At 39.5% G+C, this 16,000-nt stretch overlaps 1 protein-coding gene across 2 annotated transcripts in view; it reads left to right on the top strand.

The window, feature by feature from the left end:
- KLF3 (KLF transcription factor 3) overlaps positions 1-16,000 on the top strand; it is a 42,620-nt gene that overhangs the window by 2,594 nt on the left and 24,026 nt on the right. The window contains exon 2 of one of the 2 annotated variants that reach the window (XM_063135872.1): positions 6,937-6,986. The exons of the other annotated variant lie outside the window; for it this stretch is intronic. The gene's annotated coding sequence lies outside the window, so the exon portion shown is untranslated. The remainder of the gene's footprint in view (positions 1-6,936; positions 6,987-16,000) is intronic. 2 annotated transcript variants of the gene reach the window in all.

The following is a 16,000-nucleotide window of genomic DNA, read 5'->3' as shown; positions in this document are numbered from 1 at the left end:
TTACCTTTTCTCTCTTTTCCCCCTCCCCTACTCATCCCATCACAGCACAGGAGTAGTTTCTTTTTATCCAAGAAAACTTCCAGGTTTAACTTTGACTAAGTATCATACTGGTAAACATAAGATATAAAATAATATTGAGAATAACTGTCAAATAACAATGATTATAAGAGCAGCTTGCTGTTCTGTCTTGTTCTTTGCAATCACCAAAGTAATCTGCCAAATTAAAGTTATCCACTAGTAAATAAGGAAGATGAGTTAGCCATCTCCAACCTGGTGTCACAGAGCTGTTGGGCTTCAACTCCCACCATCCATTGGCCATGCTATCTTGGGAATTATGGGAGTTATAGTCAAACATCTAGAGGGCACTAGATTAGGGAAAGCTAAATGAACCTTCACAGATGTTCAAAAAATATGGACCTATAGGGTGAAATCCTATGCACACGTTTACTTGGTGTAAGCTTCCATTGGTACTGGATTCTGAATAAACATATATAGAATTGCTTACTAAATGAATTTTGTATTTATATTTTGGAATGCTGAAAACGAAGTAAATAAGAGAACTTACACTTGAGTTAGTGGGTTCAGCATAACCTAAAGGCTTGAAGCTGACAAAGAGGTAACTCACTGAGACTAGATTAATATAAGTAAGACTGTACAGCGGCTTTTGAAGATTATTGATTTATAACTATATCAAAATTCCCATAATAAAATTTATACTGTTTGCTGTGATGCTAGCCAATGCAATGTAGCACATCCTTATATTCCTTTCATCCATTAAAGTAGAACTACTGTTACAGCGGACCCGTGTTATTGATTTAGTTCATAATATGTTTTAGTTAAAAATGTATACCATAAAAGCAGTGCAATAGATGGAAGACCATTTTATATCTGGTTTTATTTCTGTCTTTCTGGACAATATTGTAGTCTCTCTATGGGTTAGTTCAGATGTCACAATAAACCATGAGTCATTGGGAAGGGAATAAGCATTGGGAAGTCTTGGGCTTCAGTTGCACTGAGGACATAAAAAGGAGATAAAAACTTTTGCTTCTATTTTCAATTAACTACAGTTTCGTGTGGCATCCAAACCCTAAACTGTGGTTAATCTTAACTATGGTTTGTTTGAAACAAGCCAGATTCATAATGCATGGTTCAAAGTTGGCTTGTTTCAAGCAAACAATAGTTAAGATTAACTGCTGTTTGTCAGGTTTGGACAAAATAACAAGCTGTTATTAAAAACAAACACAGAAGCAAATGTTTCTGAATTCCTCTTCTTTATGGCCAATCTAGAGAACAAGAAGAGAGGTGGTATCATCTAAGCCCGAGGCTTGTTGTTGCTTGTTTGTATTCACAATAAATCATGGTTAATTATGACCCTAAATTTTTGTTTTCAATATACTATTTCTGCATGTAATGTATTATATTCATTAGACACTAAGCTGTAGAGACTTCTCATACTAAGGAGATCTTGTATGGATGGAGGATGCAAGCTAGAAAGTGCTATAAAATAAGGCTCTGATAATGATCTGTTATTTTTTTTCTTTTTGAAAGAATGTACTTATTGGGACCAAAAGTCTACTTTGTGTCTTGATAACAAAAGTTTGAGTTCGTTGTTCATAATTACAGAATATTTTAAAAAGAGGAATGTATAGGGAGTCCAGGGTTAATTATTCTGAGCTGTAATGTAAGAAAAAGAAATTGCATGTTGTGGTTATGTTGTCCAGTATAGATATTAGCCCAGTGTTTGGTAAGGGCAGATCTCCTATATAGGGACAGTAGTTTTTATTCACACCCATTGACCAAACACACCCGCTTTGTTTGTTTGTTTGTTTGTTGTTTTTAAAAACACCAGCTGCGCATGAATATAGAGGTCAGGGAGGGCCACCTAAATGTTTCTCTGTGCTTTCTTTCCAGCCTAGCCAGCAGAGCTGTTTCCTGTTCTTTGTTTCAAGGCTGGGGTTTGCGTCATACATTCCAAGTAGCATATGTGTGCTCTTTCCTGTTTCAGGCTGTTTCTGGTAGATCTGTAGCCCAAACCCGGCCCCTTGTCACTGCCCTACAACTCCCAATCCCCACCCAGTGAATTATCATGTCTCTACACACTCATGATTGCCTAAGCTGCCTGTGTTATGTCACCATAAAAAGCCTATGTTAACCTTTTAACTTGCACAACTCTGTGCTCTGGTATACTTGGGTGATTAAGGATTCTTATTCTGAATTTGTTTTTGGTTTTTTTGAAGAAAAGATAGCTTGGACTGTTCTTCAACAAACAAACATATTGCTTGGAACGGTATGAATTAGAAACAATTCCAGTGAAGTTTACATATCTAAAAGTGAGGGGGGAAATTCCACACTCACTAGTTTATGTTAAAGTATATTCAGCATTGGCTCTGAAGATTTTACAGGAATCACTTCCCAATGTAGTTTTGCTTAGATTTACCTGCCTGTGGAGGTGATGATGTTAATAATAATAGAGTATGTAAAGCATATTTCACTTTATAAAGCACTCCACATTAATTCTTCATCTCAATGGAACAAAACCTTTGTAACACTTACCCAAGGCAGAAATGTTTATACAAAATTGAGAATTAAATTTATTGGAATTGGTAGGTACTCCCCATTTCACTAAATTCAACTTCTGCCTTAAGGCAGTGAGCCAATTCACACATAACAACAATCCATGGGTCAGGGATGAGAGGAAGAGAGCGGGCATGCTGCCTGCAGAGCACCCACCACTTCCACTTTTAATCAACAACCTGTGATCGGCCCATTCGTAGGTTGTTGAGCATGATGTACGAACCTAGAATGCTGGGTTGTTAGGGGCTCAGCCCCCTAAACAAAAGTTGCAGGCCCATGGGAGGCAGCACTCCTGCTCATGTACGACTGCCCATGATTTGTTTAAACCATTGCCTGTTGTTACGTGCGAACCAGGTTAGTGTGTCACATTCCTAAGCCATGTCCATTCTTCTCATTTAAAATCTCTAATAAAGTACCGTCTCTGTACACTTTATCCATTGTGGAATTTTCATTTGGAATAGACAAATGCAATTTCTAAACACTGTGAGAAACATTAAATATTCCTTGTTGAAATAAAATAGCATATCAGATTGGGAAGCAACAACACATTCACAATGAGAGTAGTTAAGCAGACAGTGTTCAAGAGGGAGTTCAGGAAGAACTTGGAACGTCTGCATTATTCTTGGTTTTACTAGTAATTGACCTAAAGAAGCATTTTGCAGATACCAAGTATTGCTGTTGTGACTATGAATGAATGAGATTAAGGACTACATTATGGATTTGAGGCAAAGTCCACTGAAATCAGTTAAAATAATGCTATGAATTTCAACATTTGTTTTTAGATCAGATCCAGGATGAAACCAAATTATATGAAAATGGGATAGACATCCTCTTACATTTTATGCTTAATTATTGTTTGTGCTCCGAAAGTTTACATCTCTCACCTGATACCCCATAACTTTTGCGCTGAACAATGTTGTTAGATTTTTATATGATAGGTTAAAGATTATTACAAACAAATATCTTAAATGTATTTAACTATTCGCTATATTGTCTACATTGATAATTGTTATAGTATACTCTTCCAATCCAGACAAGGAGATTTGGGAATGGAAGCAGGTTTCTACATGACTAACACTTGCTGGAACAGGAGCCACAGCTGTAAATTAGATGCACATCTGGACAAAGATGTCATCTATCTGCACAATTGTACTTTGAGTTGGTTCTTCATTTAGATGTGTGTCTATGTACAATGTGGTGCAACCAGTCATGTGAAATGGCATGTAATAATAATATATTTATTTATTACCCACCTCTCCCTTTGGATGAAGGCGGGAAACAACATTAATACAACAATAAAATATAAATCAAATACATAAAACTAATTAAAAGAGCATATAAAACCAATAACATATCAGGGCATCTTAAAATGCTTAGGTTTAAAATCCATCTGGGTAGGCCTGCCGGAAGAGATTAGTCTTTATAGCTATCTTAAACTCCGAAAGAGTGTTAAGTTGATCAGTCTCCTCCGGCAGGCCATTCTACAGTCTGGGGGCGAAAGAAGAAAAGGTCCCCTGGGTAACAGTTGTCAGCCTAGTTTTGGCTGACTGAAGTAAATTCTCCCCAGAGGACCTGAGTGTGCAGGGCAGATTGTACGGGGGAAGATGATCCCATAGGTAACCTAGACCCAAACCATGTAGGGCTTTAAAGGTAATACTTTGCACTTCGCCCAGAAACTAATTGGCAGCCAGTAGAGTGATTTTAATATTGGTGTAATATGGTCAGTGACCAACCTGGCTGCCATATTTTGAACTAGCTGAAGTTTCCAAACTAGGTACAATGGTAGCCCTATGTAGAGCGTATTGCAGAAGTTGAGTTTAGAGATTACCAGAGCGTGCACTACCATCTTTAGGTCTTCCAACTCTAGGAAAGGGTGCAGCTGGCTTAATAGCTGAAGCTGATAGTAGGCACTCCTGGCTATCTCATCTATCTGGGCTGTCATTTGGAGAGATGGTTCCAGGAGCACCCCCAAGCTTTGAGCACAGTCTTTCAGGGGGAGTGTAAACCTAATCAGAACCAGTTGACACACCTCCAAACCCAGGTTAGGGCCCTTGACAGTAAGCACTGTCTTGTCTGGATTCAGCTTCGGTTTGTTTTTCCTCATCCAGTCCATTACCACCTCCAAGCATTCATTCAGAGGAGACACGCTATCCTTAGCTGACATTGTTATTGAAGGCATAGAGAAATATATTTGGGTGTCATCAGCTTACTGATAGCGCCCCACCCCATGCCTCTGGATGATCTCTCCCAGTGGTTTCATGTAGATGTTAAACAGCAATGAGGATAGAATGGTACGCCATACAACAGCTCCTTTTTTGAGGAGCAACTATCCCCAAGCATCACCATCTGGAACCTACCTTAGAGGTAGGACTGGAACTACTGGAACGCAGTGACCCCGATTCCCAGTCCCCTCAGGCATTCCACAAGGATACCACTTTCGATAATATCGAAAGCTGCTGAAAGGTCCAAATGTACCAGCAAGGACACATTCCCCTGTCAATAGTCACATGAAGATCATCCACTAAGGCGACCATAGCCGTCTCAACTCCATATCCTGCTCTGAAGCCAGTTTGAAATGAGTCTAGAAAATCTGTATCATCCAAGACTGCTTGGAGTTGGATGACAACTGCCTTCTCAATCACCTTCCTCAAAAATGAAAGATTTGCCCCAAAACGGAAGGTTTGTAATTATTAAGGTCTGGGGAGGGCTTTTTTCAGAATATTTATTTATTTTATTACATTTATATACCATCCCATAGCTGAAGCTCTCTGGGCAGTTTACAGAAGTTAAAAACAGTGAACATTAAAAACAGGTACACAAAATTCTAAATCATCAAGAACATAAAAACAACAATATCCGTACCACCACTTCTTTTAAACATGATGGAAAGCTCCCCTCCCTGAGAGATGCATTAATAATGTGTTGTAGTTGTAATCTAACTGCATCTCCTTCCTGGGTGACCAGTCAAGGACAGGAATCGAGAGGATAAGTTGTCTTCCTTACTCATCCAAGCAGCTTGTCCACATCCTCGGTACTCACCAACTGAAATTGATCCAGTGTAATCCTACTCATGGAGTTGCTGGACACCTCATTGTCAGTTTGTGTTATAACAATGGCATCTAAATTAGCTCTTATCTGAGAGATTTTATCTGTGAAATGATTGTTAAACACATCACAACGAGATTCTAAAATCATGATCAGAGGGGTGATGAGGAGTCTAATTCAGAAGCTGAATTAGACCCCTCACCACCCTGAACAGTTCTGCTGGACATGAATTCACAGAAGCAATGCATGCAGAGAAGAAAGCTTTCTTCACTGCACATATTGCAACCCCTTAGGAACGAAGATGTTCTCTATGTCATGTCTTGTTGGAAATAAGTCACGTTTGAGATCTTCTGTGTACCAAGGTGCCTGATTGGAAGCATGTCAGAGAGGATGTTTGGGAGCGATCGTGTCAATAGTCCTAGTTAGGATTCCATCTATTGACCTGGGCTTCAACAGGATCGTCGATGGTACCAACCATAGAACCCTCTAAGGCTGTCTGGAATCCAAAAGGATCCATCAGCCTTTGAGGGCGGACCATCTTAATAGGTCCGCCACCCCTGCAGGGGTGGATGATAGCCATGATACTAACCCTGACCAGAAAATGGTCTGTCCATGACAACGCAGAGGTATTTATCACCTCCGCCCACAGATCCAACTGTTTGGAACTGAAAACAGCATTGAGGGTGTGACATGCTGAATGTGCGGGTCTAGAGACCAGTTGGGATAGGCCCATATTTGTCTTGCCATGAACTCCCGAGCTGCACCTGACAAACTGGTCTCAAATGGGATATTGAAGTCGCCCAGGTGTGGAGCCACCAAAAGCCTGGGTGACTCCAACACCAACTCCGAGACCAGTTCCAGGAGCTCAGCCAGGGAGTCTGATAGGTAGTGGGGTTGCTGGTATGCTAACAAAATCCCCAGTCTATCGCTGGTCTTCAGACTCCGCTACACACACTCGATGTGATTCAGTTCCCAGACAGGAAGTTTGAGCAGGTTAAGATTGTCTTTGCAGACCACAGCTGCTCTGCCCCCCACCCCCTATTTTCCCTTGCCTGCTTGCTAACACAGTACCCATCTGGGAGGGGCTGGGCCCACATCAGACCAATGTCAACTCCCAGAACTGATAAGAACTGGATTGGGGCTTATAGGGCACAATCTAGCCAAAGTTAAACATTTATAAGTCTTACTGATTTCAACCAAGAGCTTACTGCACTCTTTCATTAAAATTGTGACTTAATAGTGTTTAACTTTGGGAAGATTGTTGTGTCTTTTCTGCTTAGAGATATGCTTACAGTGTTTTGCTTTTTTTTCCCTCAGAACAAACTTCAAGAAAATATTTGTGTTCAAAACAGAAGCTACTCTTTTTGGTAAGTTTTATTTTGCCAGCACTTTTACTTCTGTCTTTTGAAGAGTTTTAATTCTCTAAATAGTAGAATTGTGCACAATGTACATAAACATGGTCAAAATTATCAACTATCAATTATCAACCCTATATCATATAAAGCAGTAGTGTGGCTCCTGCCTTTTATATACTGCTTTCATACCACTTTCATAGTTGAATATCTGCTTGGTGTAAATGAGCCCTGAGACATGCAGTCAGCATGCAGCTTGAAAGGCTTGGCATGTTGGAGAATGCTTCTCTGGAGAAAAAACAAATCCAAGTTTATTTAATTATTTAGTCATCTTTATTACTTTTCTTCCCAATGTTTCTTTTTGATATCCACATCTTACTCAGATCCATGAGTACAGGATTCTTACCTTAACTCGCATGGATTTTTTCGCCCATTGTCAGTGCCAGCATCCTCTTAACTTCTATTAAGAGAATGCGAGTAGATCATGGAATTGTGTGCTCCCTCCTCCTCCTGACTTAATGGCAGTCACAGGTACCTATGGTAGCAACAGTTAAGTTAAACTGGAGTTCTGTTTAAATAGGATTTGAAGCTAACTTTAATTCCTGGTTTCAAATACTGGTTTATCTATAATAACAAAAAAGAATGTGCGTCTGTCAATGCCATAGTGCCAGGACCATGGGACCTAGACGCTTGAAATTTGGCATGCATACTAAGGGGATCCTAGGTGTGTGCACCTTGGGATTGTTTGGTTTGTAAAATGCAATAATTAATTTTAAAGGTGTCTGTGTGTTTGACGCTTGCAGTACCAACTTCAGTCACTAGGTCCCTAGCCAGTGTATAATTTTGCAGTCAATACAGTTTGAAGCCAGGGCAGGGGAGTAGTCTGAGGACAGAGTTACACAGTCCTTGTTGTCCCCCGCTGTGGGTCATTGTCCCCTGCAGTTCCCCCACCCAGGAGAATGGAGTGGACAGACCCCTCTCTCATGGGCCTATAAGGTTATGCCATGGCAGACACCATGCCTAGGGGCAACAGGGGTGTCTAGATTGTCAATGGGGAAAAGTTGTCTTCTTCCTAAAATGTCCTCCTGCCTTTCAAGCCTAAGTAGCAGTACAAGGCTCCTGTTCCAGGTTGATTGGAGCCTTAAGTAGATGCACTCTTGTTAGGGACTGGGATTTGTCCCATTGATTTTACTGCGACTGGATTGTGTACACTAAACCAGCTCTTTTCCTTCTTAGAAAGGAAAAATTGCCATACCATTCTGCATACTTCTCTTGTTTTCAGAAGTCTGCTCTTTCTTCTTGCTCAAATTTGTGTCTGTGTTTTACTGTGGAAGCAGTAGCTTGAGACAGGAAGCCAGATAACATTCTGTTCTGATAAGGGCGCACATTGTCTCATGGAGGTAGCTTGAGGTTCTCAGCAAGGTTTAGTAGATATAAAATTGGAAGGTGATAGGAGTTGCACACAGCATCACGTGGCAGCAAAGGACTTTTTTAAGTAGAAACTGTGAAATCAGATTAATGCTACCCATTTAATGTTAGTATCCAGTATATGTACCCATATGTATGGGGATAAACACTCTGTGTATGCCAAGGGGCTACCTAGACAGTCTGAAAGTCTTGTGGTGGGTGCGTGGTGGCGCTGCATCGATTATACAATACGGTAGCCACCTCGCAGCCATCGCAGGCTTTCCTGTGAAGCTGTGACTTTAAAAAGTCGGGGACTTACCCCAACGTTTTCCCCCAGAGCAAGGCGAGAACAGCACATCTGCCGCCTATCCTTCCTCTGGGGTCATGGCGGAAGCATTAATAGGCAGATGGCAACCCCTGATTGGTTGCCATTTTCCTGGGCAGAGGGCGGAGGAGCAGTGTGCCAATGCCTGCTGGGAAGAAGCATTCTATTCATAAGGTTGCTATCCTAGCTCAGGCAAAAAACTATACATCAAGCAGATGTTTGTGATGTGTAAATCAAGCCTTTTCTGTTGCCTAACAAAATCAGAGCAAAGCCCTCTGTCCTAAAACATAATAATAAATTTGTTTCCTGCTTTCCTCTGGTTTCTCATAGCTCTCCTCTAGGCCTGAAATTTATAATCAGTGGTTTAATAAATTAAAGTTTTAGTGATTAATCAGTGAAAGCAAAATTTTATCGGTGGGGACAAGATATTAGGACATACTTATATATTTTGTGATGCTACTCTGGTTCTAGTGAGGGGTGAGGTGAACCATTAATACCTTTTTCTGTTTTTGTTACTTTTGTTTGCTTGTTGTCAGTTGTCTTATGCTTTCTCAGTAGATTACAAAGTTTTATACTTTTAGATTCCGATAACATGCAAATGTTTCTAAATTTCTTCCATCTATTGACCAAAATCATTTAGCTAAAAATACATCTTTGACAACGCTTCTTTTCTTAAAACCACTCTTTGGAGATCCCATTGGCTTAGTTCAGACAGCATGTTTCTGAACAGTCGTTTTAGAATTCCATGGTGGAGTTTTTACACCACCGTAAAAAATGTGTTGTCTGATGGGAAAACTCCATACCACAGATGAGGTTTTTTTAAAAAAACACACCACGCAGAATATCCACTCTGTACAGAGGAGAGTTCCTGCACAACCGTCGTGTTGCGTGTTGTGTGTGGGGTCTGTGGGGTTTTCCGTTACGTTGACTTTTCTCACTGGCTACAGAGTTCCCTGGCAAGGAGTGAGTGCCTCTCTAGGAGAGCCAGCAGAATTGGTTTTTTGCAACAATGGCTGATGGGATACCATTGGGAGGACTGATGGAGGAGAGAGGGCAGAGGAACTGTCAATCAAACATTGCGATGGATTTTATTCAACTCCACAGTAGCCCACAGTCACACAACGGTGGAGTTAGAACCTATTGTGTGGGGAATACCCCCTAAAAACTCCCATCGTTGAATGGAGTGTTCACACTGCATTGACTAACGTGTTGCCTGAACTGCTCCATTTTTCTCTCCATCACCAATGTCACTGCTAGATCTTTTCCCCTTTACTTGTTCTAACTGGTTTTTTTAAACTATTTGGTACAAAAGTGGAGTCTCATTTGGTAAAGTACTCAAGGGGATAATTAAACCCTAGTGAAGACAGTAGAATCATAGATGTTAAAAAAAAGCAAACAAATGTTTTCTGTGTTTTCACTGTTTAACAAATTTCAAGATCCGCTGAAGAATTTTGACCCAAATCCTAAATGTATAGAATTCTTGAGTTACCATATTTAGTTCATAGAGCCTAACAATCTGAGCAGAATAAAATAGTCTGCTGAAGGAACTTGCAGATAGTTTTGTCTCCTGTGGGTGTACAGATTCCTCTTTAATGTTAGGGGACACATAGATTGGTCTTGCAGAGGTAGTAGATGTTCCAGATTTAGAGTTGCAATTTCTCAACTGACTCCATGGTCCTAATATTATTTACCCTATTTCTTAAATTCTAATACACACTTTTTTCCCCATATAAACATCTCTAAAACAGGGTGTGTCTTAGAATCGCTGGTGTGTCTTCGGGGTTTTTTTTTCTGTTGGTGGTACTGAAATTAGTGTGCCTCTTACAATCGATGGCATCTTACAATCAAAGAAATACGGTAATGTATTGATTTGATTTATATCCTCCCTTTCCACCAAATAAAGAAGGCGTTCAAAGTAGTTAATATTCTGAAGTCTTCTAAGACTAGGTGGAATTCATTAGGGTCGTCCCCTTGTCTTTTCTCTTCATCTTATATTCTGTGAAGGCAATCGCTGACTCCCAGTGGGATGGTGAGGAGTAAGTGGGTGCCACCTTTCAGCACAGGAGGACAAATGTAATTGTTTCTGAACACAAAAGACTTTCAGCCTAGTCTTAAAAATGCTTACTCAGCAAATAAGTTCCACTGACTTCAAACTCAACTGAGTTTGCCAAAGTTCACTGCAGAACTGTTACTCCTAGTTTACTCACTTTTAAAATCATTGTGTTTTCCTGCACTGCTCCTGTCCCTTTCGAAACTTCAGAATATCCGCAGGTCATCTTGGCACTACTCACATATCTCTCTTTTTTTGAAGTGGTGTGGTTTTGATATGTGTTGTGACACGTTAGGCAGTTGAGTCTTTTACCATGCTTCTAGACTTCAGCACATCAGTCAAAGTAATTTTAGTAGAGTGGTGTTGTTTTCTTCATCTTCTAATTTGTGTTAAACCATGCAAGCCTGGTTTTTTTTAAAAAAAATGAAATATTTCTGTAATAGAACTTAAATGAAAAAATGTTTTATCACAAATAAAAAATAATAGTTTTAAAGAACACTCTGCTTACGCATTCTGAATTGTGGAAAGTCATTTTTCGTTGCCCCATAAGCTATGTGTAAAATTGCAATGACTGGGGTAGCACTGAAAAACACTCTTAGCTCTTGACACATTTGCTTCATAGTGTAGCCTTAAAGACATAGGAACCTAGTTTATAAATGCCAACTGTATTCGAATAACAAAACATGTTCCTGTTGCTGAAAACTAGACAGAAGACTTATGGCTCATCTACACCAAACAGGATATTCCACTATGAAAGCAGTATGAAAGCAGTATATAAAAGGCAGGAGCCACACTACTGCTTTATAGCGGTATTGAAGTGCACTGACAAATGTTGGAGCCCATGACACATCTACACCAAACAGGATATAACACTATGAAAGTGGTATGAAAGCGGTATGTGTCAATGGGCCCCCAACAGTTGTCAGTGCACTTCAATACCACTATAAAGGTGTAGTGTGGCTCCTGCCTTTTATATAACACTTTCATACCGCTTTCATAGTGGAATATCCTGTTTGGTGTAGATGAGCCCTTAATTCGGACATTTATAAGTGCATAGTTCCTCCAAGAGTAGGTTCAGTAGAAAGTGGGTAGAGGTGGGGAAAATTTATTTTTACTGTAACTACATTGTTTTATATTCAGAGTTTTAGAACAACAAGTTCATTTCATCGCACCAAAGGAAGACATATCCTTCCTTCCTTCCTTCCTTCCTGCTCACAGACAGAAATGCTGATTTAAGAAGGTTTGTTTGGGGTAGGGCCAGTGTGTATTATCTAAGCCACAGTGGGTTGTGGTCCATGCTGGTGGCCATTTTGAATATTCACTGACTGGGTTCAAAGAACACGATAACACCTGATTGGATTTTTTAAATCCATGATGGGTTATATTGCTGAATTTAGTCACGCAATAACCAACCATGTGTAGAGTGCTTTATTTATTTTTCGCATTGTGTGGCGGGCAGCAGAATCCCTCTTTAACTTAGTAGGATGGATCAAATCCTAGACATATTAAAGAATGTATAAAATGTGCTTCACAGACCCTGAAATGTATAGATGCTGCATCTTTCTTCTCTATTCACCCTACAATGCTATTGTAAAAGAGATGTCTTCAGACAACAATGAAACACAGGCAACAGGAAAAACGGCCAAACCTTTAGGAAGAGAGTTTCATATATGGGGTGCTGCCTTAGAAAAAGCCCTCTCATATATTGCAATCAACTGTGCCTCAGAAGGCAGTAGAATATGCAAAAGGTCTTCATCATTAGATTTTAAATAGCTTGCAGATTGGCATGGGAGGAAATGTAGCTTGGTCTCAAGCTATTCTCTGTCATTAGAAACGAAAACCATCTTGATGAGGGAAAGTATCGATAACATCAAGTTCCACTGGATCAAGTCCCCAAATTTAAGCACTTTAAATTCTCCATTGAAACTAATAGAATTTAAATCACGTGTTAACTCTCACCCATTGAAATCAATTGGACCTGTGTGCTGAAAGTCAGAACATAATCCAACCAAAGTTCTTACTTTGGCTGGGTTGTGTTCTCTTTCAGTACAGAAATCTTTCTTTTCATCAAGAGCAGAAATTATATTTTCCTTTCTCCTGTGTCCCTTATGTGCATTCATTCTCATTCTCTCCCTCTCTCTCCCTCCCCATCAGATTACTGTTGCAGAAATGCCTTGGGACTTTGCTTGGACTTTACCTTTGCACCTGTCCTTATTTGCATACAAAAATCAATTGCTTCACTTGCCTTGCTGAAGTATAGGGTGTGAGCAGAATCTTATCAAAGCTGTGTCCTGTTTGGACAAGTTGCATTGCCTTGGCAAAAATCCACAGGGTGGAGTGGATGGGAGGAGGCAGGAAAATAAAACTGTGTGGTGCACACACACACACACACAGAGGGTGGAATGTTTGCTTACTGGATCATAGTTAATTATTTAATTATTTAGTTTCATATTACATATACCCTACATTCTTTTACTATATAAAACATTATCATGCAAAATAGCTTATCTTATTTGTTATAAACACATGGAAAGGTTTATCTCTTCTGAACTGATGGCGCAGATACTTGAATGGGTATTTTTATTTTGTTTTCCAACGAGTTTGTTTAATTAATAATAAAATGAAATGATGGCCAGTAAAATAAGGAATAAGTAAAATAAGGAATTTTCCTGTGTATAGAGGAGCGAATTGATTCACACATTTTAACAGACATACTCAGAATATCCTTACTATAATTTCATAACTTACTTCCTGTATCCCCCCCCCCAAATTCTTTGTTTTTTAAGAGGAGGTTGGGAGACCACACTGATTTATCAGATGACTATTCCTAAAGGGATTTTTCCCTACTTCTTGGTACAATTGTAGTTATTAATATTCTAACTACTGTTCAATTACTTAGATCCCAATCTAGAGGAAAGAACTCTGCAATACTGCACATTCAAGATTTCTTCTGTCATCTATTTCTTGACGCTTCCTAGCTCAACAGCTGCTTCATTTGTTTTTCAAATAAATGAAATTTTCCTTCTAGTAGCTCATTAGAAAATAGATAAGATTCTTCAGACTGTGGTTCAGCTAAATATGATTTTGGAAAGGGAATCAGGTGTGAGCTTCACTCCTTGTCTAGGACTTGGCAAAACTATTATGAGCGTTGATGACTGGCTTGAGATCACCAAAGATACATTTTAAATTATTTTACCATGCTATTCATAATTAGTTACCAGTTGAGTCAGAAGTCTTATTCTATGGTGTATGCAAGAAAATCTACTTAGCCAGAGCAACATTTACTTATCCAGAACAGCATTTCAACTTCCTACCAAAAGCACTTTACTGAGAAATCTGTTCAAACCAAAATATATTCCATGAAAGAATATATCATCTTGCTAATGGCCCTGAGGTATAGGAGGTCACATAGAGTAATGTATGAGCTGATGTTCACTGCTGTTTCCAGAGATGCTTTTTTGAGCTGCCGCAATTGTGGAAATGTCAAAGAGTGAGTATTCATGGAGCACAAGTTCAACCAATATGCTTTCTCAAATAAAGCCTGTACACAGGTAAAGCAAAAAGTAGTCGAAAGGCCCTTTGCTTTTACGAACCAACCCCAAGTCAATACAGTGTGCTGAATTACTAACATGGTAAACTGAAACTGAAGTAAAAGTCACAGTCCTACTCCCTGTATAGAGCAGGTGGTTAAATTTTTAAACAGAGGACGGAAGTGCAAAAGTTCAAGCCTCTCTTAGGGCTGAAAGGCAATTCATTAAAGAATCTCTTTTACCAATCCAAAACCTAAGCTACTGGCAGGCTCACTTTTTGATCAGTACTGGAGATTTGTAGAGCACTTTCACTGCACGTGAGCAAATAAACCTTGATATTTTTCTACATTACATTAATATAGCGGGATGGCTTAGTGCAGCCTTCCTCAACCTGGGGCGCTCCAGATGTGTTGGATTGCATCTCCCAGCTGGGGCATTCTGGGAGTTGTAGTCCAACACATCTGGAACGCCCCAGGTTGAGGAAGGCTGGCTTAGTGGCATAGTACGTGGTTTACATTAAAAGGTCCCAGGTTCAGTCCTTAGCATCTCTAGCTAAAGCATGTGGGGTCTCCAAATACCTCTGCATCAGGCCCTGAATAGCTGCTGTAGTCAGGGCACCCAGCACTAGACTAGATGGATCATTACGGCTTGACTCTGAGCAGTCTGAATATGTCACCAACAGTTGCATGTTGTCTAGGACAGGATTGGCTCTGCTAGGTGTGTACACATGAGGCTTCAAAAATATCATGAACAAGAGTACTGCAGATAGTTTACATACAGAGTTGCATGTAATGATCTCACTTGCATACAGTGTTCATGAGATATCATGTGCCCTTGCAACCTTAAGTAACTTGATCAAGCAAAGAATAAAGTGGTCATGAAAATTCTAACTTCATGTGTCTCCATCCTGACATCTATCTCTGCTATCTGTCATATGAGTGATCTCCCTCTCATTTCATATGAACATGGAAGACATCAAATTTTCTATTTTTTCCTCCAACAAATATGGCAAATGTACACCAGGTAGTTTCGCTGCTGCCCCTTCTCTATCAAATCTTGACAAAGGGTCTTTTGAAGAAGAACTTGGAATAATCCAAGTAAAATTATTGTGACTGGAATTTAAATTAATTCATGTTGTTCTTTTTAATCTTGAGATATTTTTCATTTTTATGACTATTCCATCTTGCTAAGTTTTTTTAAAAACAACAACCTCAAACCCAATCTATTACACATTTCACTTACTATGTTACAAGTGTTACATAATGTAGTATGATTTGTCATTGGAGCAACATTTAGAACTTTCTTTAGCAGTTTCAAAATATTCCCTTTGATTTGTTGGGTGAAATCCAGGAAGGAGTTTAAAAGTAATTTTACTTTACTGTTGAATTTTATGCTTCCTTACAAGTGAAATCTACCTACAGAATGAGATACTCTTTGATATATTTCTAGCGCCACCTATGGATACAAATTGTATCTCTGTCAACGGTTTCACATTGTCTGGGTCAGGATTGGCTTGGTACAGGTATGGGTGTATTATTCAGCACTTGTGGCATCAGCAAAAATACATCATGAGCCAGAATGATGCATGTAATTTTCATTAACAGAGGATGTAGATAGCTTCAGCTGCGTACGTTGCTTCTAGTCTGGGTTATATTCGTTCCAGAAGAACTTACTTTGAGTGTAAAAACCAAACAAACCCCAAACCTCTTGTTTTTGC

This window comes from Elgaria multicarinata, chromosome 10 (assembly GCF_023053635.1).
Source record: "Elgaria multicarinata webbii isolate HBS135686 ecotype San Diego chromosome 10, rElgMul1.1.pri, whole genome shotgun sequence".
NCBI lineage: Eukaryota > Metazoa > Chordata > Lepidosauria > Squamata > Anguidae > Elgaria > Elgaria multicarinata.
The sequence above is the reverse complement of the archived record's forward strand: the minus strand, read 5'-3'. Positions and strand labels throughout refer to the sequence as shown.